Below are 26,169 nucleotides of genomic sequence, written 5' to 3'. Positions count from 1 at the left end.
CGGAATAAGTTGGAGGTTGAGTGTGAGTTCGGGTGATGAAATGGGGTTATGGAGGGGTAGAAGGATGAGTGAGGAAAAGTGAGGTTTGATGAATATGGTTGAAGTATGTAAAGTGAGTTTTGGTGAGGATGCATGGTTCTAGTGATTTCCGTGGTGAGATATATGGTTCTAGGGGTTCGGTCATAGCATGGGGAGCATGCTTCCTTGTGCCCAATGCATGTTGAGTTATTTTTTTCCAATGCACAAAGTTCAAGACTCATGTGACTTTCCCTTCCTTGTGCATCCGTGACCTCCTTCCAAGATTTCCCATCACTTCTTTCTTTCTTTCCTGCAACAAAATTCCAAAAGCTTGAGATTCTTAAAGTGACATTACTAGCTAACAACTTATGATGATATTCCTATGCAAAATTGACTAAGCAAAATTAAAATTTATGAATTAAAGACACCAAACTTAGTTTGTGACTAAGTGTTCTATGGAGTTAACTCCAAAGATGGCCACACCAAACTTAGTATCTTACCTACCTTGTATGCTATTTCAATCTCTTTTCTCGGGTTTTTTTTTTTTTTAATAGTTGCTTTCATATAACTAAAATAGATGACTGTACTTTCATAGTCTAGCATTTTCGTGTATGTATGGACACCAAACTTAGTTTGTGGCTAAGTGTTGTAGAACAAACTTTTACCATTACTTCAAGATTGGCCACACCAAACTTAGTGCCTTGCATACACTATGTACTAGTCTACTTTTTATTCTCTTAGATGTATATGATGCAACCTCTCATTATTGATTACTAAAGTATGAAAATAAAAGACTCCCTGTGCATGGGTTGCCTCCCATGAAGCGCTTGTTTATTGTCCTTAGCTTGACACTGCAGCTTCTTTGCTCATGCTAAGAGTTGCACACTCTCTTCCTTGCTCCAGGGGCCACCAAAATAATGCTTCACCCTATGTCCATTAGCTGTGAAGGTTTGTTTTGAGGCTTCATCTAGTAATTCGACATAGCCATGAGGTGATACTTTGATGATGGTGTACGGGCCAGTCCATCTAGACCTCAGCTTCCCAGGGAAAATCTTCAATCTTGAGTTGAATAACAACACTCTTTGGCCTGGTTCGAATGTTCTTTGAGAGATTTTCTTATCATGCCATCTCTTTGCTCTTTCTTTGTATATTCTGGCATTTTCATATGCCTCCAATCTGAACTCCTCCAGTTCATTGAGTTGTAGCAACCTCTTCTCTCCTGCTGCTTGAGCATCTAAATTCAGAAGTTTGGTGGCCCAAAAGGCCTTATGTTCAAGCTCCACAGGGAGGTGGCATGCCTTTCCATACACCAGCTGAAATGGAGATTTTCCTATGGGTGTCTTGAAGGCTGTCCTATATGCCCAAAGTGCATCATCCAGCTTTCTAACCCAATCCTTTCTTGTTGTTCCCACAGTTTTCTCCAAGATCCTTTTTAGCTCTCTGTTGGCAAGTTCAGCTTGCCCATTGGTTTGTGGGTGGTATGGGGTAGCTACTTTGTGAGTAACACCATATTTGTGGAGTAAAGAATTTAGTTGCTTGTTGCAGAAGTGGCTTCCCCCATCACTTATAAGTCCTTTGGGTACTCCAAATCTAGTGAAGATGTTCTTCTTGAGGAATTGCAAGACCACGTTGGTATCACATGTGGTGGTGGCTATTGCTTCTACCCATTTGGAGACATACTCTACTGCTACCAAAATGTATTTGAATGTGTAAGATGGAGGAAAAGGTCCCATGAAATCTATTACCCACAGATCAAAGAGTTCCACTTCCAAAATGAACTTCTGAGGCATCTCATTTTTCTTTGACAAACCCCCTGTTCTTTGACATTCATTACAATGACTCACAAACTCTCTAGCATCCTTGAAGATTGAGGGCCAGTAGAAACCACTTTGAAGGATCTTTGCGGCTGTTCTTTCGGCCCCAAAATGACCACCATAACTAGAGTTGTGACAATGCCATAGTATGTCCTTCATCTCACCTTCTGACACACACCTTCTTATCATTCCATCTGGGCATCTTTTGAACAAGAATGGTTCATCCCAGAAGAAGAACTTAGCCTCATGTAGCAGCTTCTTGACTTGTTGTTTTGTGTACTCTTGTGGAATGATTCTCCCCGCCTTGTAGTTGGCCATATCTGCAAACCAAGGGACATGTTGGATTTGCAAGAGATGTTCATCTGGAAATTCTTCATTTATTGATGGAAGGTTGTCCTGGCATACATCTTGTGGTAGCCTTGATAAGTGGTCAGCAACTTGATTTTCATTGCCCTTTCTATCTTTTATCTCAATGTCAAACTCTTGTAGGAGTAGCACCCATCTGATTAGCCTTGGTTTGGCATCCTGTTTTGACATAAGATACTTAAGAGCAGCATGGTCAGTATACACTAGAACTTTAGATCCAATCAAATATTGTCTAAACTTATCAAAAGCATATACCACAGCTAGTAGCTCTTTCTCTGTTGTGGTGTAGTTTTTTTGAGTTTAATTCAATACCTTACTTGCATAGTAGATAACATGAAGCTTCTTTTCCTTCCTCTGCCCCAACACAGCACCAATTGCAAGGTTACTTGCATCACACATGAGTTCAAAAGGTAGTCCCCAACTTGGGGGTGTGATGATTGGTGCTGTGGTGAGCTTAGCTTTTAGAGTTTCAAAGGCCTGTTTACACTCATCATCAAAGAGAAAAGGATTGTCTACCACCAGCAAATTGCTTAGTGGCTTTGCTATTTTGGAAAAATCTTTGATGAATCTCCTATAAAATCCAGCATGTCCTAAGAAACTTCTAACGGCTTTCACACTAGTTGGCAAAGGAAGTTTTTCTATAATTTCTACTTTTGCCTTGTCAACTTCTATACCCTTCCTTGAAATTTTATGACCAAGAACGATGCCTTCGGGTACCATGAAATGGCATTTCTCCCAATTCAAGACTAAATTGGTTTCTTGGCACCTTTTCAAGACTAAGGTAAGATGGTGCAAGCAAGTATTGAAAGAATCACCAAAAACAGAGAAATCATCCATAAATACTTCAATAAATTTTTCTACCATGTCTGAGAAGATTGATAGCATGCACCTTTGAAAGGTAGCTGGGGCATTACACAGTCCAAATGGCATTCTCCTGTATGCAAAGACTCCAAAGGGACAAGTAAAGGAAGTCTTCTCTTGATCCATGGGGTCAACTACTATCTGGTTATACCCAGAATATCCATCAAGAAAACAGTAATAGGCATGGCCAGCCAACCTTTCAAGCATCTGGTCAATGAAAGGGAGAGGAAAGTGATCTTTTCGTGTGGCATCATTCAGCCTTCTATAGTCTATGCACATTCTCCACCCTGTCACTGTTCGTGTTGGAATAAGCTCATTCTTCTCATTAACAATGACAGTCATCCCCCCTTTCTTAGGTACTACTTGCACTGGACTGACCCACGGGCTGTCAGATATAGGGTAGATGATCCCAGCTTTACACAACTTCAGGACTTCCTTTTGAACAACCTCCTTCATTGTGGGATTCAATCTTCTTTGGGGTTGTACCACTGGTTTGGAATTCTCCTCTAAAAGTATCTTGTGCATGCATACGGCAGGGCTTATGCCTTTCAAGTCATCAATGGTCCATCCCAACGCCTCTTTGTGATCTTTCAATACTACAAGGAGCTTTTCTTCCTCCTCTGCATTCAATGTAGAATTTATGATCACTGGGAAGCTGTCCTTTTCACCAAGAAATGCGTATTTAAGATGAGGGGGTAGTGGTTTCAACTCTTGTTGTGGTGCCTCTTCTTTCATAGCTTCACTTGGTTCCTCTGATGCTTCCAATTTGTTCTCTTCTTGTCCTTTAACATTCTGGACTTCCTCCTGTTTCACTTGATGGTTTGTGTCAAGTACCTCTTCAACCAACGAATCCACTACATCAATCCTCATGCAACTTTCTTTCTCAACGGGGTGTTGCATTGCTTTGAAAACATTTATGGTCATTTGCTCATCATGCACTCTAAAAATCATTTCCCCCTTTTCCACATCAATGATTGTTCTAGCTGTAGCCAAGAAGGGTCTACCAAGAATAACTGAATTGTTTCCCTCTTCATCCATGTCTAGGACCACAAAATCGGCTGGGAATATGAAGTTTCCCACCTTCACCAAGAGGTTCTCAACTACTCCATTTGGTATTTTGATGGATCTGTCAGCAAGTTGGAGTGACATCCTTGTGGGTTTAAGCTCTTCAATCATCATTTTCTTCATCATTGTAAGGGGCATTAGGTTAATGCTTGCTCCCAAGTCACAAAGTGATTTGTCAATGGCCATGCTCCCAATCGTGTAGGGTATGAGGAAGCTGCCAGGATCTTTGAGTTTTGGGGGTAGTCCCTTTTGAATGATGGCACTGCACTCTTGAGTGAGAATCACCGTTTCTTTTTCTTGCCAACTTCTCTTCTTGGTGATCAATTCCTTAAGAAACTTTGCATATAATGGCATCTGTTCCAGAGCTTCTGCCAATGGGATGTTGATTTCAAGTTTCTTGAAGATTTCTAAGAACCTTGGGAATTGTTGGTCCTTTGCTCCTTTATGTATCCTAGTTGGGTATGGAAGCTTGGGTACATAGGCTTTTACTCCTTCATTTTTGTTTTCTTGTTGTGGATTCACACTCTCCTTGCTATCATGGTTGCTTCCTTGAGTGGGTGGTTTGCCTTGTGGCTTGACAACCTCTTTGCCTTTGTTAGATGTTGAATCCTTTTCTTCATCCTGCCTTTCCACTTGTATCTCCACTGCTTCTTTATTCGAACTTTCACCAACTACCTTGCCACTCCTTAACTGCAGAGCTTTACATTCTTCTCTTGGGTTGGGTATTGTATCACTTGGGAGAACATTGGTTGGGCGCTCGGCTTGTTTGGCTAATTGTCCCACTTGTCTCTCAATATTCTTCATGGTGACCTCATGTTCCTTTTGTCCCTTAGCTAAGGCTTGAGTGGTTTGAGCAAGTGCTTGCAAGGTTGCTTCAAGACTTGAAATTCTAGTCTCATGATGGTCAATTGGGGATATGATGGGGGTTGATTGTTGTTGAAAGTTGTTGGGTGGATTGGTGTGGTAATTCTGTGCGTTGGGTGTTGGTGCAGGAAAGTTGCTTTGTTGAGTTTGTGAGTTATTATGAGGTGGTTGATATGTGTTTTGTGTTTTTTTATATTGGTTAGTGTTGGTGGCATGGTGATTTTGGTTATTTGTGTTACGGGTGTGGTTGTGGCTGTTGTTCTTTTGCCAATGGTTTTCACCCCACCTTAGATTGGGATGATTTTTCCAAGAGGAGTTGTATGTATCACCATGAAATTCGTCCTGAGAATTTGAAGTATTTTGCATGTATTGAACTTGTTCTTGTGGCTGTTCAACAGTGGTCCCTTCACCTTGGCTCCATTCAAGTGATGGTTGATTTGTTGTGTTCACTGATGCTAGCTGGAAACCATCCATTCTCTTTGTTATCATTTCCATTTGTTGTTGGATTTGTTGGTGCATTAACTTATTTTGTGCCAAGATAGCGTCAACACCTTCAAGCTCCATTACGCCTTTCTTTGGGGCCGGGTTATGTTGCCTCTCTGATGAGTAATAATACTGATTGTTTGCCACAATCTCAATGAGGTCTTGAGCCTCCTCAGCAGTTTTCATCATGTTGAGTGATCCTCCTGATGAGTAGTCTAGCCCCTTCCTTGCTTCTAAGCTTAAACCTTCATAGAAGTTTTGGAGTTTGACCCAGTCACTAAACATATCAGGTGGACATCTTCTCATTAGTGCCTTATATCTTTCCCAGGCTTCATATAATGACTCCCCTTCCATTTGCCTGAAAGTTTGAACCTCTGTCTTCAACTTGATGATTCTTTGAGGTGGGTAGAACTTTGCTAGAAATCTGCCCATCAGATCATTCCAATTGTCGAGGCTTTCCTTGGGGAATGACTCTAGCCATTGAGTGGCCTTGTCCCTCAAAGAGAATGGGAATAGCAGCAGTTTGTAGACATCTGGATGCACTCCATTTGTCTTCACTGTGTTGCATATCCTCAGAAAAATAGACAAATGTTGATTTGGGTCTTCAAGAGGTCCCCTTCCATAGGAGCAATTGTTTTGTACTAAAGTGATGAGTTGGGGTTTTAACTCAAAGTTATTGGCCTGAACACTTGGAGTGGCAATACTGCTTCCACAATGTCTTGGATCAGGGATGGTATAAGAGGATAGCACCCTTCTAGGTGGTCCATCATTGTTGTTGACCCCTCCAGGAGGATTGTGCATCTCATCCTCCATGACTTGATCTTCTCCCTCTGACTCCTCTTCACCAACTATTCCCTTTCCTCTTTCTGCTCTTCTTCTCCTTCGGAGGGTTCTCTCGTCCTCAGTATTAAGTCTATTAGCTCCTGACATACACAAACAAAACCAAAATCACAAGTGAAATACTCTAGAACTAGAGTGGAATTAGAGTTAGTGAAACAAAGTATCAAACAGTTAGTGGGCTTAACAAAAACACTAAAAAAAAATTGCTTAATCTAAACCACCTTTCACTTAATCATTGTCAATCTTTTCCAATCCCCGGCAACGGCGCCAAAAACTTGATACGTAAAAATTTAGATTTCACGTACAACCGGCAAGTATACCGGATCGTATCAAGTAATAAGACTCACTAGGAGTGAGGTCGATCCCACGAGGATTGGTAGATTAAGCAACTTTAAGTAAATGGTAAATTTAGTCAAGCGAACATAATTTTGATTTTATGAGCAATGTGACTTTTGAACATAATTGCAGAAATTTAAATGGCAGGGAGTTTAAGAACAGGAATATAGAAATAAAATGAAAGTAAATAACTGAAACTTAAATTGCAAGAAACTTAAATGACATCAAAGATAAATGGCAAGGAATTAAAGGGTGCATAAATTTAAAGAACATAAGAGTAAATAGCAAGAATTAAAGGAACAAAATGTAGATGACAAGAATAATAAATTGACAGAATGTAAAAGGGAATTGGGTTATGGGTAATCAAACAACTAGAAGCAAAAGAAATAAGAAGTAATGATAGAGAGGATCATTAGGGATCAGAGATGCAGGTTTTCATGAATTGATGTTAGTCAAATCCTTCTCAATCATGGGTATAGATCCATGGCAAGTGGTTAATTGAATCCCAATCTCTTGGTGATTCAATTTCTCTCAACATAACCAATTGCCACTCTCATGATCTAGTTGTTCATGAGAAGAGATGAAGCTCAATTCTAATCCAGCCACACAATTCCCATAATCTCAACCAAGGAAAGTTACATCTCACATACCAACCAAGGTGTATTGATTAAGGAAATCATGAAAGGATGAACTCTAAACTGAATTATGTGGCTCATTCCTCAAATTCACCACACAATTCACATAGATTAACCCCTCTCTCGATGGTGGTTGAATCTTTGAAGAACAAGAGTTTCCTCTTTGGATTAACCACTAGAATTGAGGAGGAAAAGAGGAGTTCATCAATGCATTCAACAAGCAGAGCTCTTCCCCCTAATGAAAGTGGGGTTTAGTGAGTCATAGCTCCAATTTTAACAACAATTGCCATCAACAAAAACTAAACTAAGTGTGAAGAAAAGAAGAAGAAGAATAAGGAAATGCTTAAAGCTTAAAACTGAAGAAGAAAAGTTCCAAGAAAAACCAAATTAGCTCTTCGGGTATCCTCCCGGAAGTGCTAGAGAGTTCTCAAAGTAAAAGTGCTAAAAGTATAAAATTCTAAGTGTCCAAAGTCCCTCCCAAGTACAAACTCAATCTCTATTTATATTAGTCCCAAAACTCCTTTAAAGATCTTTGATTGGGCTAGCAATGTGGGCTTCATTCTTTGTTAAATTTCTGGTTCAATTGAAGAAATTGCTGGCCTTTGTGAGGAACAGAGGAAGCAGAGCAAGTTGCCATCGGTTCTGGCCCATTGAGGGGCGTTATTGGCAATAACTCTAGGCTTAATGCACGTTGGCAACGTGCATCAAATTTTCCTGGGAGTGAGCTTTGAGACTTGGGCGTTGTTGGCCCAAGTTATTGCCAACAACTTGCTTTTCTTCTTCTTGACTCTTCTCTCATGCCTAATGTTGCCCAGAATTTGAATGTCAATCCTCTGCTTCAATATGGACTATCATACATCATTGGAAAGCTCAGAGTGTCTTCTTTCTAATGCACTTGGAATCATCTCAATTGGATTTTTCTAGCTCAAGTTATGCTTCCTCAAAGAAGGTAAGGTCAAGCTGCCAAGTTGTTGCTGATAACGCCCCTTTTCTCCCAAGTTGGCAACGTGCCAAGCCTCCCAAGGCTGAGAAATGAGGCTGGCGTTGTCACCAAACACGCCCCTTGTTAGCACGTTGGCAACGTGCTCGTGCTTCCTCCAGGGCTAGTCTCTAGCCTTCAATTTTGCTTGTCACGTTGCCTTAGATAACGCCTTTAGAAACTGGCGTTGGCAACGTGCTCGAGTGCTTCTTCATGTGAACTTCCTTGCCTAACTTTGCTTGCTCCGTTGCCCCCAAACACGCCTTTGGAAGCTGGCGTTGGCAACGTGCTCGAGCCTTCCTCAAGGCTCTATGCTTGTTGCTTGGCGTTGTCCTTGAACACGCCTATGCTTCCTGGCGTTGGCAACGTGGTTGAGCTCCAAAACTTGGTGCCTAGCCAAGCATTCCTTCCTGGCGTTGCCTTAGGACACGCCAATGCAAGTGGCGTTGGCAACGTGCTTCTATTTGCTGGCCCAAGATCTTGTCCCTGGCGTTATTGAAGAACACGCCAGTTCATTTCCAATTTAGCAACGCTCTCGTGTGCCCATACTCCTAGCTTGCATGCGTTGCCAAGGAACACGCCCATGGTTCCTAGCTCAACAACGTGCTCGAACTCCCCTTTGGTGCCAAAGTTGCTTGCTACGTTGCCAAGGAACACGCCTTCATAACTTGGCGTTGGCAACGTGCATCTCCTTTTCCTGGGCCAAGTTTTCCATTCAGCGTTGTTTGCCTGCGTTGTCCTCAAACACGCCCCTCATTTTTAGGCTGGCAACGTGCTCGAGGCTCTGAACTAGCTCCCCAAGATTGCTTGGCGTTGCCTTGAATAACGCCTATGGTTCTTGGCGTTGGCAACGCCAGCTTCTCCTCCTCTTGGGCCAAGCTTGCTTGTGTGCGTTGCCAAAGAACACGCCTATGGTTCCTGGCGTTGGCAACGCCCTCGACACTCTCCTTGGCTCAACTCTTTGCTTGCCTGCGTTGCCCATAAAAACTCACTCCTTTCTCCAAGTTGGCAACGTGCAAGTGTGCTCTCCAGGGCTGTCTTGGCGTTGCCTTCAACAACTCACCCTTTTCCAAGTTGGCAACGTGCAACCTTTGCTCTCCAGGGCTGCCTTACATTGTTGGGCGTTGCTCTCAAACACTCACCCTTTCTCCAAGTTGGCAACGCCAACAACTTTTCTTCTTCTTGCCCAGTTTGCTTCATTCTTGCTTCCCTACTTTCTTGTTTCATCACCTATCATCAACAGGGGAAATAGCTTCAAAGTCTTACCAATTCATGCAATAAATTTCATGAGATTCATTCATACTCATTCATGTATGTATTCCTTAAATTATTTGCATGAATTTGGCTAAAATCACATGTTCCTTGGTATTCTCATGCATGAAGACTAAACTCATAAAAGACTTGTTTATTTAGAGAAAATGAATGAAACAAAGCTAAAACCGACTAAATTAACTAGCTAATATAGTAAATATGCTATTGCATCACAACACCAAACTTAAAGTGTTGCTTGTCCTCAAGCAAAATATAAGAGACTTTGTCACAAGAATCTAAGATGTAAGACTTGAATGTTTCACCAGAGAGTATTTTTTCATTGAGCATGTCATCCTCACTTGTGTAATCATTAATTTATTGTAATTGAACATGGCTATTCAACTTTTTCAATTAAAATGCTTGCTTCAATACTAAATGGGTTAACTTCACTAGACCTTTTTCTATACCGTAGCACATGATCCTTGAACCATTCTTTACTTGATGCTTTTCTCTTTTTTTTTTTTATATTCCTTCTTATTTCAAATGAGCTCGAAATCTTGTCTTAAGGCGGCTCTTTAGCATAAGCTTTCAATCAACAATCCCAAACCAGTTGGTTCAAGTTGTTAAGTGTTGAGACACTCTTAAAGATTTACTAACTCAAGCCTCTCTCCTTAACACATTCAATCACAGGCATATAACATTGAAACTTTATTTGGATAGTGGTGTCCAGCACCTCTTTGGGTTGCTAAATGTTCTGTTATAGAGCTACTCTTGATTGTGAGTTTTCAATCGATAATCCCGAGTTAGTTAACTCAAGTTATCGGGTGATGAAGCACCCCTCGGATTTACTAGCCCAAGTATGTCTCCTAACATCAATCACCACAGACACATATCCAAATTTTGTCATTGATGCCTAGCCTTTCATTCTTTGTCTTCTGTTTTCTTTATTGTCAAGGTTATTTGTGCTATTACTGATAAAGTCTTTGTGACCCTTAACCAAACTAGTCTTGTATAAGCAAGCATTCTTTTGAACTTATTGAGCCTTGATTCTTTCACAATAAATGTATATATACTAGCACTTTTCTCATGGGACAACATGATTCTTTTTAAACTAGAGTTCTCTCTGTTCTTGCTCAAACTACATCTTTTATTCCATTGACAAGTAAAAGTACTTAAGACAAGCAACCATTCCGAATCTGTGAGTGGTGATGCATGAAATGGGCAACATAAAAGACAATGCTTCAAAAAAAACAAATGCATCCTAGAAGGTATACCATATTTCAGACATACATCTTCTTTATTTAATAAAACATAAAGAAAAACAAAGGAACTTCACCACCTTTAGTCTTCATGTCCCTTTTTCTTTGCTTGATTCTCCTTGCTTTCCTTTGCCCTTTGGATCTTCTTTCTTTTTCTTCCTCAACTCTCCTTGTTGTTTTGTTGTTGAATCCCCCTTTGGATCTTCTTTCTTTTTCCTTCTTAGCTCTCCTTGTTGTTTTGTTGTTGAATCCCCCTCTTCTCTTTGCCAAACTCCTGAGCTTATCATTGTCTCCTTTAGCCTCTGAGCATTAAATCTCACCCTTGCAAGTTCCTGCTCTTCAAATATCTTGCGAGCTTCATTAAAGGTTTTAATTTGTGGGTTGAGTAATGGGGGTGCTCCACAGAGGTAACTGAGCTTTTCTTGGGTGCATATATCATAGTCAAGTCTGTCCTTATGCCTGGCTTCCCTGAACATTCTGCTTTCATTGAACTCTTTGTGAAATGTATCATGTCTAGCATCCAACCTATGGAGAAGTTCCCTTTGCTGAGCTTGCTCTTTCCTTAGTTGAGCTTGTTCTTGTATTACTTTCTCCATGGCTTTTTCATGTTCAACAGTTGAATTGTTGATGGCTTCATGCATCTTGGCATATTGTTCTTGTTGTAGTTCCATCATGTGTGTTTGGTATTCATTTTGTTGGTTCATCCATTGAACTTGAACCCCTCTTTGTTGGTCCATCAACTGCCAAAGGTCCCTTTGTTGCTGAGCTTGTTCCTCTTGGCTTCTTTGAATTTGTGAATATTGCCCAGAGATTCCTTCCAAAGCGGCTTGGAGTTGATTCATGTTTAAAGTATGGGGTTCTTTCATTTCTTGAGGCTCCTCCTCTTGTCTTGCTTCTTTCCTTTTCTTCCTTCTTGCTAAAGGTTGCCTTTCCAATTGGGTTGTGGTGATAAACTCCAACCTTTCTCGGGTAAGAGGTTTTCCAACAGAGACCACATCAGTTTCTTCAAATTCTTCCAGAGGCACTCCAGCTTCTTCACATAAGCGCAGAATAGTACTAGGATATCCTAGCCAGCTGTCCTCTTTGACCTTTTGAGCTATGTCAATGATGTTCGTGGCTATAATTTCTCCAACATTGATTTCCCCTCCTTTCATTATGCAGTGGATCATTATTGCTCTATTCACCGTTACCTCAGAGTTATTTGAAGTGGAGATCAATGATCTCCTCACTATGTCATGCCATCCTTTTACTTGAGGTATGAGATCACCTCTCCGAAGTTTGAGTGGTTGTCCATGTGAATCCAACACCCAATCCGTGCCTACTCTGCATAAGTCACTTACCACATCCACATATCTTGGGTCATTTTCAACCCTTTCTTCATAGCTAGCTCGTTTGAACCGTTTTGGCTTGACTTTTAACACCCTGTTGATGGTGTCCGGACTAAAATCAACAGTCACACCTCTTACATAACTCATGTATGGTTCTTCATCATCAAATTCTCTGATCACATTAGTGTAGAACTCATGGATGAGAAGCATGCTCACTTCTTGAGGTTGGTTACAGAGAAGCTCCCATCCCCTTTTCCTGATTATTTTTTGTATTTCAGGGTATTCATCTTTTCTTAGCTTGAAGGGTAACTCCGGAACAACATCTTTGCTTGACATCCAGCTAAAGATACGCTCGTTGTGTTTGGATTTGAATCTTCTTTGATCAAAGGTGTTTTGTCCTTCATCTTCTCTCCTATCCCTTGATGATGAGGCCATTGAGATTCACTTGCAAGGGTTGAATCTCCCCAACACCAAACTTAGGTGAATGCTTGTCCTCAAGCATAAAGAAGATAATTGTGAAAGGGAGAGGTATATGACGAGCAAGGTGACTTAGAGAAGATAGAAAATGATGGTGAAGGGGGTGGAGTGTTTCGGTTATGTGGAGAGATGTAATGCTTCAAGAGTTTTGTTGGGTAAAGATGAGGTTCAAGGCTAGAATTTGTGAAACACGGAATAAGTTGGAGGTTGAGTGTGAGTTCGGGTGATGAAATGGGGTTATGGAGGGGTAGAAGGATGAGTGAGGAAAAGTGAGGTTTGATGAATATGGTTGAAGTATTTAAAGTGAGTTTTGGTGAGGATGCATGGTTCTAGTGATTTCCGTGGTGAGATATATGGTTCTAGGGGTTCGGTCATAGCATGGGGAGCATGCTTCCTTGTGCCCAATGCATGTTGAGTTATTTTTTTCCAATGCACAAAGTTCAAGACTCATGTGACTTTCCCTTCCTTGTGCATCCGTGACCTCCTTCCAAGATTCCCCATCACTTCTTTCTTTCTTTCCTGCAACAAAATTCCAAAAGCTTGAGATTCTTAAAGTGACATTACTAGCTAACAACTTATGATGATATTCCTATGCAAAATTGACTAAGCAAAATTAAAATTTATGAATTAAAGACACCAAACTTAGTTTGTGACTAAGTGTTCTATGGAGTTAACTCCAAAGATGGCCACACCAAACTTAGTATCTTACCTACCTTGTATGCTATTTCAATCTCTTTTCTCGGGTTTTTTTTTTTTTAATAGTTGCTTTCATATAACTAAAATAGATGACTGTACTTTCATAGTCTAGCATTTTCGTGTATGTATGGACACCAAACTTAGTTTGTGGCTAAGTGTTGTAGAACAAACTTTTACCATTACTTCAAGATTGGCCACACCAAACTTAGTGCCTTGCATACACTATGTACTAGTCTACTTTTTATTCTCTTAGATGTATATGATGCAACCTCTCATTATTGATTACTAAAGTATGAAAATAAAAGACTCCCTGTGCATGGGTTGCCTCCCATGAAGCGCTTATTTATTGTCCTTAGCTTGACACTGCAGCTTCTTTGCTCATGCTAAGAGTTGCACACTCTCTTCCTTGCTCCAGGGGCCACCAAAATAATGCTTCACCCTATGTCCATTAGCTGTGAAGGTTTGTTTTGAGGCTTCATCTAGTAATTCGACATAGCCATGAGGTGATACTTTGATGATGGTGTACGGGCCAGTCCATCTAGACCTCAGCTTCCCAGGGAAAATCTTCAATCTTGAGTTGAATAACAACACTCTTTGGCCTGGTTCGAATGTTCTTTGAGAGATTTTCTTATCATGCCATCTCTTTGCTCTTTCTTTGTATATTCTGGCATTTTCATATGCCTCCAATCTGAACTCCTCCAGTTCATTGAGTTGTAGCAACCTCTTCTCTCCTGCTGCTTGAGCATCTAAATTCAGAAGTTTGGTGGCCCAAAAGGCCTTATGTTCAAGCTCCACAGGGAGGTGGCATGCCTTTCCATACACCAGCTGAAATGGAGATTTTCCTATGGGTGTCTTGAAGGCTGTCCTATATGCCCAAAGTGCATCATCCAGCTTTCTAACCCAATCCTTTCTTGTTGTTCCCACAGTTTTCTCCAAGATCCTTTTTAGCTCTCTGTTGGCAAGTTCAGCTTGCCCATTGGTTTGTGGGTGGTATGGGGTAGCTACTTTGTGAGTAACACCATATTTGTGGAGTAAAAAATTTAGTTGCTTGTTGCAGAAGTGGCTTCCCCCATCACTTATAAGTCCTTTGGGTACTCCAAATCTAGTGAAGATGTTCTTCTTGAGGAATTGCAAGACCACGTTGGTATCACATGTGGTGGTGGCTATTACTTCTACCCATTTGGAGACATACTCTACTGCTACCAAAATGTATTTGAATGTGTAAGATGGAGGAAAAGGTCCCATGAAATCTATTACCCACAGATCAAAGAGTTCCACTTCCAAAATGAACTTCTGAGGCATCTCATTTTTCTTTGACAAACCCCCTGTTCTTTGACATTCATTACAATGACTCACAAACTCTCTAGCATCCTTGAAGATTGAGGGCCAGTAGAAACCACTTTGAAGGATCTTTGCGGCTGTTCTTTCGGCCCCAAAATGACCACCATAACTAGAGTTGTGACAATGCCATAGTATGTCCTTCATCTCACCTTCTGACACACACCTTCTTATCATTCCATCTGGGCATCTTTTGAACAAGAATGGTTCATCCCAGAAGAAGAACTTAGCCTCATGTAGCAGCTTCTTGACTTGTTGTTTTGTGTACTCTTGTGGAATGATTCTCCCCGCCTTGTAGTTGGCCATATCTGCAAACCAAGGGACATGTTGGATTTGCAAGAGATGTTCATCTGGAAATTCTTCATTTATTGATGGAAGGTTGTCCTGGCATACATCTTGTGGTAGCCTTGATAAGTGGTCAGTAACTTGATTTTCATTGCCCTTTCTATCTTTTATCTCAATGTCAAACTCTTGTAGGAGTAGCACCCATCTGATTAGCCTTGGTTTGGCATCCTGTTTTGACATAAGATACTTAAGAGCAGCATGGTCAGTATACACTAGAACTTTAGATCCAATCAAATATTGTCTAAACTTATCAAAAGCATATACCACAGCTAGTAGCTCTTTCTCTGTTGTGGTGTAGTTTTTTTGAGTTTCATTCAATACCTTACTTGCATAGTAGATAACATGAAGCTTCTTTTCCTTCCTCTGCCCCAACACAGCACCAATTGCAAGGTTACTTGCATCACACATGAGTTCAAAAGGTAGTCCCCAACTTGGGGGTGTGATGATTGGTGCTGTGGTGAGCTTAGCTTTTAGAGTTTCAAAGGCCTGTTTACACTCATCATCAAAGAGAAAAGGATTGTCTACCACCAGCAAATTGCTTAGTGGCTTTGCTATTTTGGAAAAATCTTTGATGAATCTCCTATAAAATCCAGCATGTCCTAAGAAACTTCTAACGGCTTTCACACTAGTTGGCAAAGGAAGTTTTTCTATAATTTCTACTTTTGCCTTGTCAACTTCTATACCCTTCCTTGAAATTTTATGACCAAGAACGATGCCTTCGGGTACCATGAAATGGCATTTCTCCCAATTCAAGACTAAATTGGTTTCTTGGCACCTTTTCAAGACTAAGGTAAGATGGTGCAAGCAAGTATTGAAAGAATCACCAAAAACAGAGAAATCATCCATAAATACTTCAATAAATTTTTCTACCATGTCTGAGAAGATTGATAGCATGCACCTTTGAAAGGTAGCTGGGGCATTACACAGTCCAAATGGCATTCTCCTGTATGCAAAGACTCCAAAGGGACAAGTAAAGGAAGTCTTCTCTTGATCCATGGGGTCAACTACTATCTGGTTATACCCAGAATATCCATCAAGAAAACAGTAATAGGCATGGCCAGCCAACCTTTCAAGCATCTGGTCAATGAAAGGGAGAGGAAAGTGATCTTTTCGTGTGGCATCATTCAGCCTTCTATAGTCTATGCACATTCTCCACCCTGTCACTGTTCGTGTTGGAATAAGCTCATTCTTCTCATTAACAATGACAGTCATCCCCCCTTTCTTAGGTACTACTTGCACTGGACTGACCCACGGGCTGTCAGATATAGGGTAGATGATCCCAGCTTTACACAACTTCAGGACTTCCTTTTGAACAACCTCCTTCATTGTGGGATTCAATCTTCTTTGGGGTTGTACCACTGGTTTGGAATTCTCCTCTAAAAGTATCTTGTGCATGCATACGGCAGGGCTTATGCCTTTCAAGTCATCAATGGTCCATCCCAACGCCTCTTTGTGATCTTTCAATACTACAAGGAGCTTTTCTTCCTCCTCTGCATTCAATGTAGAATTTATGATCACTGGGAAGCTGTCCTTTTCACCAAGAAATGCGTATTTAAGATGAGGGGGTAGTGGTTTCAACTCTTGTTGTGGTGCCTCTTCTTTCATAGCTTCACTTGGTTCCTCTGATGCTTCCAATTTGTTCTCTTCTTGTCCTTTAACATTCTGGACTTCCTCCTGTTTCACTTGATGGTTTGTGTCAAGTACCTCTTCAACCAACGAATCCACTACATCAATCCTCATACAACTTTCTTTCTCAACGGGGTGTTGCATTGCTTTGAAAACATTTATGGTCATTTGCTCATCATGCACTCTAAAAATCATTTCCCCCTTTTCCACATCAATGATTGTTCTAGCTGTAGCCAAGAAGGGTCTACCAAGAATAACTGAATTGTTTCCCTCTTCATCCATGTCTAGGACCACAAAATCGGCTGGGAATATGAAGTTTCCCACCTTCACCAAGAGGTTCTCAACTACTCCATTTGGTATTTTGATGGATCTGTCAGCAAGTTGGAGTGACATCCTTGTGGGTTTAAGCTCTTCAATCATCATTTTCTTCATCATTGTAAGGGGCATTAGGTTAATGCTTGCTCCCAAGTCACAAAGTGATTTGTCAATGGCCATGCTCCCAATCGTGTAGGGTATGAGGAAGCTGCCAGGATCTTTGAGTTTTGGGGGTAGTCCCTTTTGAATGATGGCACTGCACTCTTGAGTGAGAATCACCGTTTCTTTTTCTTGCCAACTTCTCTTCTTGGTGATCAATTCCTTAAGAAACTTTGCATATAATGGCATCTGTTCCAGAGCTTCTGCCAATGGGATGTTGATTTCAAGTTTCTTGAAGATTTCTAAGAACCTTGGGAATTGTTGGTCCTTTGCTCCTTTATGTATCCTAGTTGGGTATGGAAGCTTGGGTATATAGGCTTTTACTCCTTCATTTTTGTTTTCTTGTTGTGGATTCACACTCTCCTTGCTATCATGGTTGCTTCCTTGAGTGGGTGGTTTGCCTTGTGGCTTGACAACCTCTTTGCCTTTGTTAGATGTTGAATCCTTTTCTTCATCCTGCCTTTCCTCTTGTATCTCCACTGCTTCTTTATTCGAACTTTCACCAACTACCTTGCCACTCCTTAACTGCAGAGCTTTACATTCTTCTCTTGGGTTGGGTATTGTATCACTTGGGAGAACATTGGTTGGGCGCTCGGCTTGTTTGGCTAATTGTCCCACTTGTCTCTCAATATTCTTCATGGTGACCTCATGTTCCTTTTGTCCCTTAGCTAAGGCTTGAGTGGTTTGAGCAAGTGCTTGCAAGGTTGCTTCAAGACTTGAAATTCTAGTCTCATGATGGTCAATTGGGGATATGATGGGGGTTGATTGTTGTTGAAAGTTGTTGGGTGGATTGGTGTGGTAATTCTGTGCGTTGGGTGTTGGTGCAGGAAAGTTGCTTTGGTGAGTTTGTGAGTTATTATGAGGTGGTTGATATGTGTTTTGTGTTTTTCTATATTGGTTAGTGTTGGTGGCATGGTGATTTTGGTTATTTGTGTTACGGGTGTGGTTGTGGCTGTTGTTCTTTTGCCAATGGTTTTCACCCCACCTTAGATTGGGATGATTTTTCCAAGAGGAGTTGTATGTATCACCATGAAATTCGTCCTGAGAATTTGAAGTATTTTGCATGTATTGAACTTGTTCTTGTGGCTGTTCAACAGTGGTCCCTTCACCTTGGCTCCATTCAAGTGATGGTTGATTTGTTGTGTTCACTGATGCTAGCTGGAAACCATCCATTCTCTTTGTTATCATTTCCATTTGTTGTTGGATTTGTTGGTGCATTAACTTATTTTGTGCCAAGATAGCGTCAACACCTTCAAGCTCCATTACGCATTTCTTTGGGGCCGGGTTATGTTGCCTCTCTGATGAGTAATAATACTGATTGTTTGCCACAATCTCAATGAGGTCTTGAGCCTCCTCAGCAGTTTTCATCATGTTGAGTGATCCTCCTGATGAGTAGTCTAGCCCCTTCCTTGCTTCTAAGCTTAAACCTTCATAGAAGTTTTGGAGTTTGACCCAGTCACTAAACATATCAGGTGGACATCTTCTCATTAGTGCCTTATATCTTTCCCAGGCTTCATATAATGACTCCCCTTCCATTTGCCTGAAAGTTTGAACCTCTGTCTTCAACTTGATGATTCTTTGAGGTGGGTAGAACTTTGCTAGAAATCTGCCCATCAGATCATTCCAATTGTCAAGGCTTTCCTTGGGGAATGACTCTAGCCATTGAGTGGCCTTGTCCCTCAAAGAGAATGGGAATAGCAGCAGTTTATAGACATCTGGATGCACTCCATTTGTCTTCACTGTGTTGCATATCCTCAGAAAAACAGACAAATGTTGATTTGGGTCTTCAAGAGGTCCCCCTCCATAGGAGCAATTGTTTTGTACTAAAGTGATGAGTTGGGGTTTTAACTCAAAGTTATTGGCCTGAACACTTGGAGTGGCAATACTGCTTCCACAATGTCTTGGATCAGGGATGGTATAAGAGGATAGCACCCTTCTAGGTGGTCCATCATTGTTGTTGACCCCTCCAGGAGGATTGTGCATCTCATCCTCCATGACTTGATCTTCTCCCTCTGACTCCTCTTCACCAACTATTCCCTTTCCTCTTTCTGCTCTTCTTCTCCTTCGGAGGGTTCTCTCGTCCTCAGTATTAAGTCTATTAGCTCCTGACATACACAAACAAAACCAAAATCACAAGTGAAATACTCTAGAACTAGAGTGGAATTAGAGTTAGTGAAACAATGTATCAAACAGTTAGTGGGCTTAACAAAAACACTAAAAAAAAATTGCTTAATCTAAACCACCTTTCACTTAATCATTGTCAATCTTTTCCAATCCCCGGCAACGGCGCCAAAAACTTGATACGTAAAAATTTAGATATCACGTACAACCGGCAAGTATACCGGATCGTATCAAGTAATAAGACTCACTAGGAGTGAGGTCGATCCCACGAGGATTGGTAGATTAAGCAACTTTAAGTAAATGGTAAATTTAGTCAAGCGAACATAATTTTGATTTTATGAGCAATGTGACTTTTGAACATAATTGCAGGAATTTAAATGGCAGGGAGTTTAAGAACAGGAATATAGAAATAAAATGAAAGTAAATAACTGAAACTTAAATTGCAAGAAACTTAAATGACATCAAAGATAAATGGCAAGGAATTAAAGGGTGCATAAATTTAAAGAACATAAGAGTAAATAGCAAGAATTAAAGGAACAAAATGTAGATGACAAGAATAATAAATTGACAGAATGTAAAAGGGAATTGGGTTATGGGTAATCAAACAACTAGAAGCAAAAGAAATAAGAAGTAATGATAGAGAGGATCATTAGGGATCAGAGATGCAGGTTTTCATGAATTGATGTTAGTCAAATCCTTCTCAATCATGGGTATAGATCCATGGCAAGTGGTTAATTGAATCCCAATCTCTTGGTGATTCAATTTCTCTCAACATAACCAATTGCCACTCTCGTGATCTAGTTGTTCATGAGAAGAGATGAAGCTCAATTCTAATCCAGCCACACAATTCCCATAATCTCAACCAAGGAAAGTTACATCTCACATACCAACCAAGGTGTATTGATTAAGGAAATCATGAAAGGATGAACTCTAAACTGAATTATGTGGCTCATTCCTCAAATTCACCACACAATTCACATAGATTAACCCCTCTCTCGATGGTGGTTGAATCTTTGAAGAACAAGAGTTTCCTCTTTGGATTAACCACTAGAATTGAGGAGGAAAAGAGGAGTTCATCAATGCATTCAACAAGCAGAGCTCTTCCCCCTAATGAAAGTGGGGTTTAGTGAGTCATAGCTCCAATTTTAACAACAATTGCCATCAACAAAAACTAAACTAAGTGTGAAGAAAAGAAGAAGAAGAATAAGGAAATTCTTAAAGCTTAAAACTGAAGAAGAAAAGTTCCAAGAAAAACCAAATTAGCTCTCCGGGTATCCTCCCGGAAGTGCTAGAGAGTTCTCAAAGTAAAAGTGCTAAAAGTATAAAATTCTAAGTGTCCAAAGTCCCTCCCAAGTACAAACTCAATCTCTATTTATATTAGTCCCAAAACTCCTTTAAAGATCTTTGATTGGGCTAGCAATGTGGGCTTCATTCTTTGTTAAATTTCTGGTTCAATTGAAGAAATTGCTGGCCTTTGTGAGGAACAGAGGAAGCAGAGCAAGTTGCCATCGGTTCTGGCCCATTGAGGGGCGTTATTGGCAATAACTCTAGGCTTAATGCACGTTGGCAACGTGCATCAAATTTTCCTGGGAGTGAGCTTTGAGACTTGGGCGTTGTTGGCCCAAGTTATTGCCAACAACTTGCTTTTCTTCTTCTTGACTCTTCTCTCATGCCTAATGTTGCCCAGAATTTGAATGTCAATCCTCTGCTTCAATATGGACTATCATACATCATTGGAAAGCTCAGAGTGTCTTCTTTCTAATGCACTTGGAATCATCTCAATTGGATTTTTCTAGCTCAAGTTATGCTTCCTCAAAGAAGGTAAGGTCAAGCTGCCAAGTTGTTGCTGATAACGCCCCTTTTCTCCCAAGTTGGCAACGTGCCAAGCCTCCCAAGGCTGAGAAATGAGGCTGGCATTGTCACCAAACACGCCCCTTGTTAGCACGTTGGCAACGTGCTCGTGCTTCCTCCAGGGCTAGTCTCTAGCCTTCAATTTTGCTTGTCACGTTGCCTTAGATAACGCCTTTAGAAACTGGCGTTGGCAACGTGCTCGAGTGCTTCTTCATGTGAACTTCCTTGCCTAACTTTGCTTGCTGCGTTGCCCCCAAACACGCCTTTGGAAGCTGGCGTTGGCAACGTGCTCGAGCCTTCCTCAAGGCTCTATGCTTGTTGCTTGGCGTTGTCCTTGAACACGCCTATGCTTCCTGGCGTTGGCAACGTGGTTGAGCTCCAAAACTTGGTGCCTAGCCAAGCATTCCTTCCTGGCGTTACCTTAGAACACGCCAATGCAAGTGGCATTGGCAACGTGCTTCTATTTGCTGGCCCAAGATCTTGTCCCTGGCGTTATTGAAGAACACGCCAGTTCATTTCCAAGTTAGCAACGCTCTCGTGTGCCCATACTCCTAGCTTGCATGCGTTGCCAAGGAACACGCCCATGGTTCCTAGCTCAACAACGTGCTCGAACTCCCCTTTGGTGCCAAAGTTGCTTGCTATGTTGCCAAGGAACACGCCTTCATAACTTGGCGTTGGCAACGTGCATCTCCTTTTCCTGGGCCAAGTTTTCCATTCAGCGTTGTTTGCCTGCGTTGTCCTCAAACACGCCCCTCATTTTTAGGCTGGCAACGTGCTCGAGGCTCTGAACTAGCTCCCCAAGATTGCTTGGCGTTGCCTTGAATAACGCCTATGGTTCTTGGCGTTGGCAACGCCAGCTTCTCCTCCTCTTGGGCCAAGCTTGCTTGTGTGCGTTGCCAAAGAACACGCCTATGGTTCCTGGCGTTGGCAACGCCCTCGACACTCTCCTTGGCTCAACTCTTTGCTTGCCTGCGTTGCCCATAAAAACTCACTCCTTTCTCCAAGTTGGCAACGTGCAAGTGTGCTCTCCAGGGCTGTCTTGGCGTTGCCTTCAACAACTCACCCTTTTCCAAGTTGGCAACGTGCAACCTTTGCTCTCCAGGGCTGCCTTACATTGTTGGGCGTTGCTCTCAAACACTCACCCTTTCTCCAAGTTGGCAACGCCAACAACTTTTCTTCTTCTTGCCCAGTTTGCTTCATTCTTGCTTCCCTACTTTCTTGTTTCATCACCTATCATCAACAGGGGAAATAGCTTCAAAGTCTTACCAATTCATGCAATAAATTTCATGAGATTCATTCATACTCATTCATGTATGTATTCCTTAAATTATTTGCATGAATTTGGCTAAAATCACATGTTCCTTGGTATTCTCATGCATGAAGACTAAACTCATAAAAAGACTTGTTTATTTAGAGAAAATGAATGAAACAAAGCTAAAACCGACTAAATTAACTAGCTAATATAGTAAATATGCTATTGCATCAAGCCTAGAATTAAATAGCAGAACTTTCTGCCCTGGCTTAAAGACTCTGGATGACAATTTCTTATCATGCCATCTTTTTGCTTTCTCTTTGTAAATTTTTGCATTCTCGAAAGCATTGAGTCTAAATTTCTCTAGCTCATTTAACTGGAGCAATCGTTTTTCTCCAGCTAACTTGGCATCAAGGTTCAGGAATCTGGTTGCCCAGTAGGCCTTGTGTTCCAGTTTCACTGGCAAGTGACATGCCTTTCCATACACAAGCTGGTATGGAGAGGTCCCTATAGGGGTCTTGAATGCTGTTCTGTATGCCCACAGAGCATCATCCAAGCTTCTTGCCCAATCCCTTCTACGGTTAATTACAGTCCGTTCCAGGATTCTTTTGAGTTCTCTATTTGAGACTTCAGCTTGCCCATTAGTTTGTGGGTGATATGGAGTAGCTACCCTATGGCTAACTCCATAACGAACCAGAGCAGAGTAAAGCTGTTTATTGCAGAAATGAGTGCCCCCATCACTGATTAATACTCTAGGGATACCAAATCTGCTGAAGATGTGTTTCTGGAGGAATTTTAACATTGTTTTAGTGTCATTAGTGGGTGTTGCGATAGCCTCCACCCATTTGGATACATAATCCACTGCCACCAGAATATAAGTGTTTGAGTATGATGGTGGGAAAGGTCCCATGAAGTCAATGCCCCATACATCAAACAACTCAATCTCCAAGATTCCTTGTTGAGGCATGGCATAACTGTGAGGTAGATTGCCAGATCTTTGGCAACTGTCACAATTAAGTACAAACACTCGGGAGTCTTTATAGAGAGTAGGCCAGTAGAAGCCACATTGGAGGACTCTTGTGGCTATTCGCTCACTTCCAAAATGTCCTCCATACTGTGATCCATGGCAGTGCCATAGGATCTTCTATGCTTCTTCCTTAGGCACACATCTACGGATTACTCCGTCTGCACATCTCTTGAAGAGATATGGTTCATCCCAAAGATAGTACTTTGCATCTGTGATTAATTTCTTTGATTGCTGCCTACTGTATTCTTTGAGTATGAACCTCACTGGCTTGTAGTTTGCAATGTCTGCAAACCATGGCACTTCCTGGATGGCAAAGAGTTGCTCATCCGGAAAAGTTTCAGAGATCTCAGTGAGAGGGAGGGACGCCCCTTCTACTGGTTCTATTCGGGACAGGTGATCTGCTACTTGGTTTTCTGTCCCTTTTCTGTCTCTTATCTCTATATCAAACTCTTGCAGAAGCAACACCCATCTTATAAGTCTGGGTTTTGCATCCTGCTTTGTGAGTAGATATTTAAGAGCAGCATGATCAGTGTACACAATCACTTTTGACCCTACTAAATAGGATCTGAATTTGTCAATGGCGTAAACCACTGCAAGTAGCTCTTTTTCTGTGGTTGTGTAATTCTTCTGTGCGTCATTTAGAACACAGCTGGCATAGTAAATGACGTGCAGAAGCTTGTCATGCCTTTGTTCCAACACTGCACCAATGGCATGGTCACTGGCATCACACATCAATTCGAATGGTAATGTCCAGTCTGGTGCAGAGATGATTGGTGCTGTGACCAATTTAGCTTTCAGAGTCTCAAATGCCTGTAGACACTCTTTATCAAAGATAAATGGCGTGTCAGCAGCTAGCAGGTTGCTCAGAGGTTTGGCGATTTTTGAAAAATCCTTTATAAACCTCCTATAGAATCCTGCATGCCCCAGAAAGCTTCTGATTGCCTTAACATTGGCAGGTGGTGGTAATTTTTCAATTACCTCTACCTTAGCTTGATCCACCTCTATTCCCTTGTTCGAGATTTTGTGCCCAAGGACAATTCCTTCAGTCACCAAAAAGTGACATTTTTCCCAGTTTAAAACCAGGTTAGTCTCTTGGCATCTCTTTAGAACAAATGCTAGATGGTCAAGACAGGAGCTGAATGAGTCTCCAAATACTGAAAAGTCATCCATGAAGACTTCCAGAAATTTTTCCACCATATCAGAGAAAATTGAGAGCATGCACCTCTGAAAGGTTGCAGGTGCATTGCACAGGCCAAATGGCATCCTTCTGTATGCAAATACTCCAGATGGACATGTGAATGCCGTTTACTGCAATTTGATTATAACCTGAATATCCATCCAGGAAGTAGTAGTATTCATGACCTGCTAGTCTTTCTAGCATTTGGTCTATGAATGGTAAAGGAAAATGATCCTTTCTGGTGGCTGTATTGAGCCTTCTATAATCAATACACATACGCCACCCTGTAACTGTTCTTGTAGGAACCAGTTCATTTTTTTCATTGTGAACCACTGTCATGCCTCCCTTTTTAGGGACGACTTGGACAGGGCTTACCCAGGGGCTGTCAGAAATAGGATAAATAATCCCAGCCTCTAGTAATTTAGTGACCTCCTTTTGCACCACTTCCTTCATGGCTGGGTTCAGCCGCCTTTGTGGTTGGACCACAGGCTTGGCGTCACCCTCCAATAGGATCTTGTGCATGCATCTGGCTGGGCTAATGCCCTTAAGATCACTGATGGACCGCCCAAGAGCTGTCTTGTGTGTCCTTAGCACTTGAATTAGTGCTTCCTCTTTCTGTGGCTCTAAGGTAGAGCTTATAATTACAGGAAAGGTATCACCTTCTCCCAGAAATGCATATTTCAGGGATGGTGGTAATGGTTTGAGCTCGGGTTTAGGAGGTTTCTCCTCTTCCTGAGGGATTTTCAGAGGTTCTACTATTTTCTCTGATTCCTCCAGGTCAGGCTGAACATCTTTAAATATGCCCTCTAGCTCTGATTCGAGACTCTCAGCCATATTGACCTCTCTTACCAGAGAGTCAATAATATCAACACTCATGCAGTCATTTTGGGTGTCTGGATGTTGCATGGCTTTGACAACATTCAACTTGAACTCCTCCTTATTGACTCTCAAGGTTACTTCCCCTTTTTGGACATCAATGAGGGTTCGACCAGTTGCTAGGAAAGGTCTTCCTAGAATGAGAGTTGCACTCTTGTGCTCCTCCATTTCCAGCACCACAAAGTCAGTAGGAAAGGCGAATGGCCCAACCTTGACAATCATGTCTTCAATCACGCCTGATGGGTATTTAATGGAGCCATCAGCAAGTTGAAGACATATCCTGGTTGGTTTGATTTCTTCAGTTAAACCAAGCCTTCTGATAGTAGATGCAGGTATTAGGTTGATACTTGCCCCAAGATCACATAAAGCTTGCTTGGTACAAGTGCCCTCTAATGTGCATGGTATCATAAAGCTCCCAGGATCTTTAAGCTTCTCAGGTAAGCTTTTCAGAATGACTGCACTGCATTCTTCAGTGAGGTAAACTTTTTCAGTTTCCCTCCAATCCTTCTTATGACTTAAGATCTCTTTCATGAACTTAGCATAAGAGGGTATTTGCTCAAGTGCTTCTGCAAACGGAATCTTTATTTCAAGAGTCCTGAGATAGTCTGCAAAGCGGGTAAATTGCTTATCCTGTTCCGCTTGGCGGAGTTTTTGAGGATAAGGCATTTTGGCTTTGTATTCCTCAACCTTAGTTGCTGCAGGTTTATTACCTACAGAAGTGGATTAGGAAGCCTATTTAGAAGGGTTGTCATCAGCACTTGTATGTGACTGATCCCCCACTGGCATTTGAATGCCAGGGGTGGAAGCTGG

At 41.5% G+C, this 26,169-nt stretch overlaps 1 pseudogene; it reads right to left on the bottom strand.

Moving 5' to 3' along the window:
- Positions 1 to 2,345: 2,345 nt before the first annotated feature.
- LOC130939396 (uncharacterized) overlaps positions 2,346 to 26,169 on the bottom strand; it is a 125,646-nt pseudogene continuing 101,822 nt past the window's right edge.

Source organism: Arachis stenosperma, chromosome 7 (genome assembly GCF_014773155.1).
Source record: "Arachis stenosperma cultivar V10309 chromosome 7, arast.V10309.gnm1.PFL2, whole genome shotgun sequence".
Taxonomy (NCBI): domain Eukaryota; kingdom Viridiplantae; phylum Streptophyta; class Magnoliopsida; order Fabales; family Fabaceae; genus Arachis; species Arachis stenosperma.
Note: the sequence above shows the minus strand (reverse complement) of the source record. Positions and strands in the feature narration are given on the sequence as shown.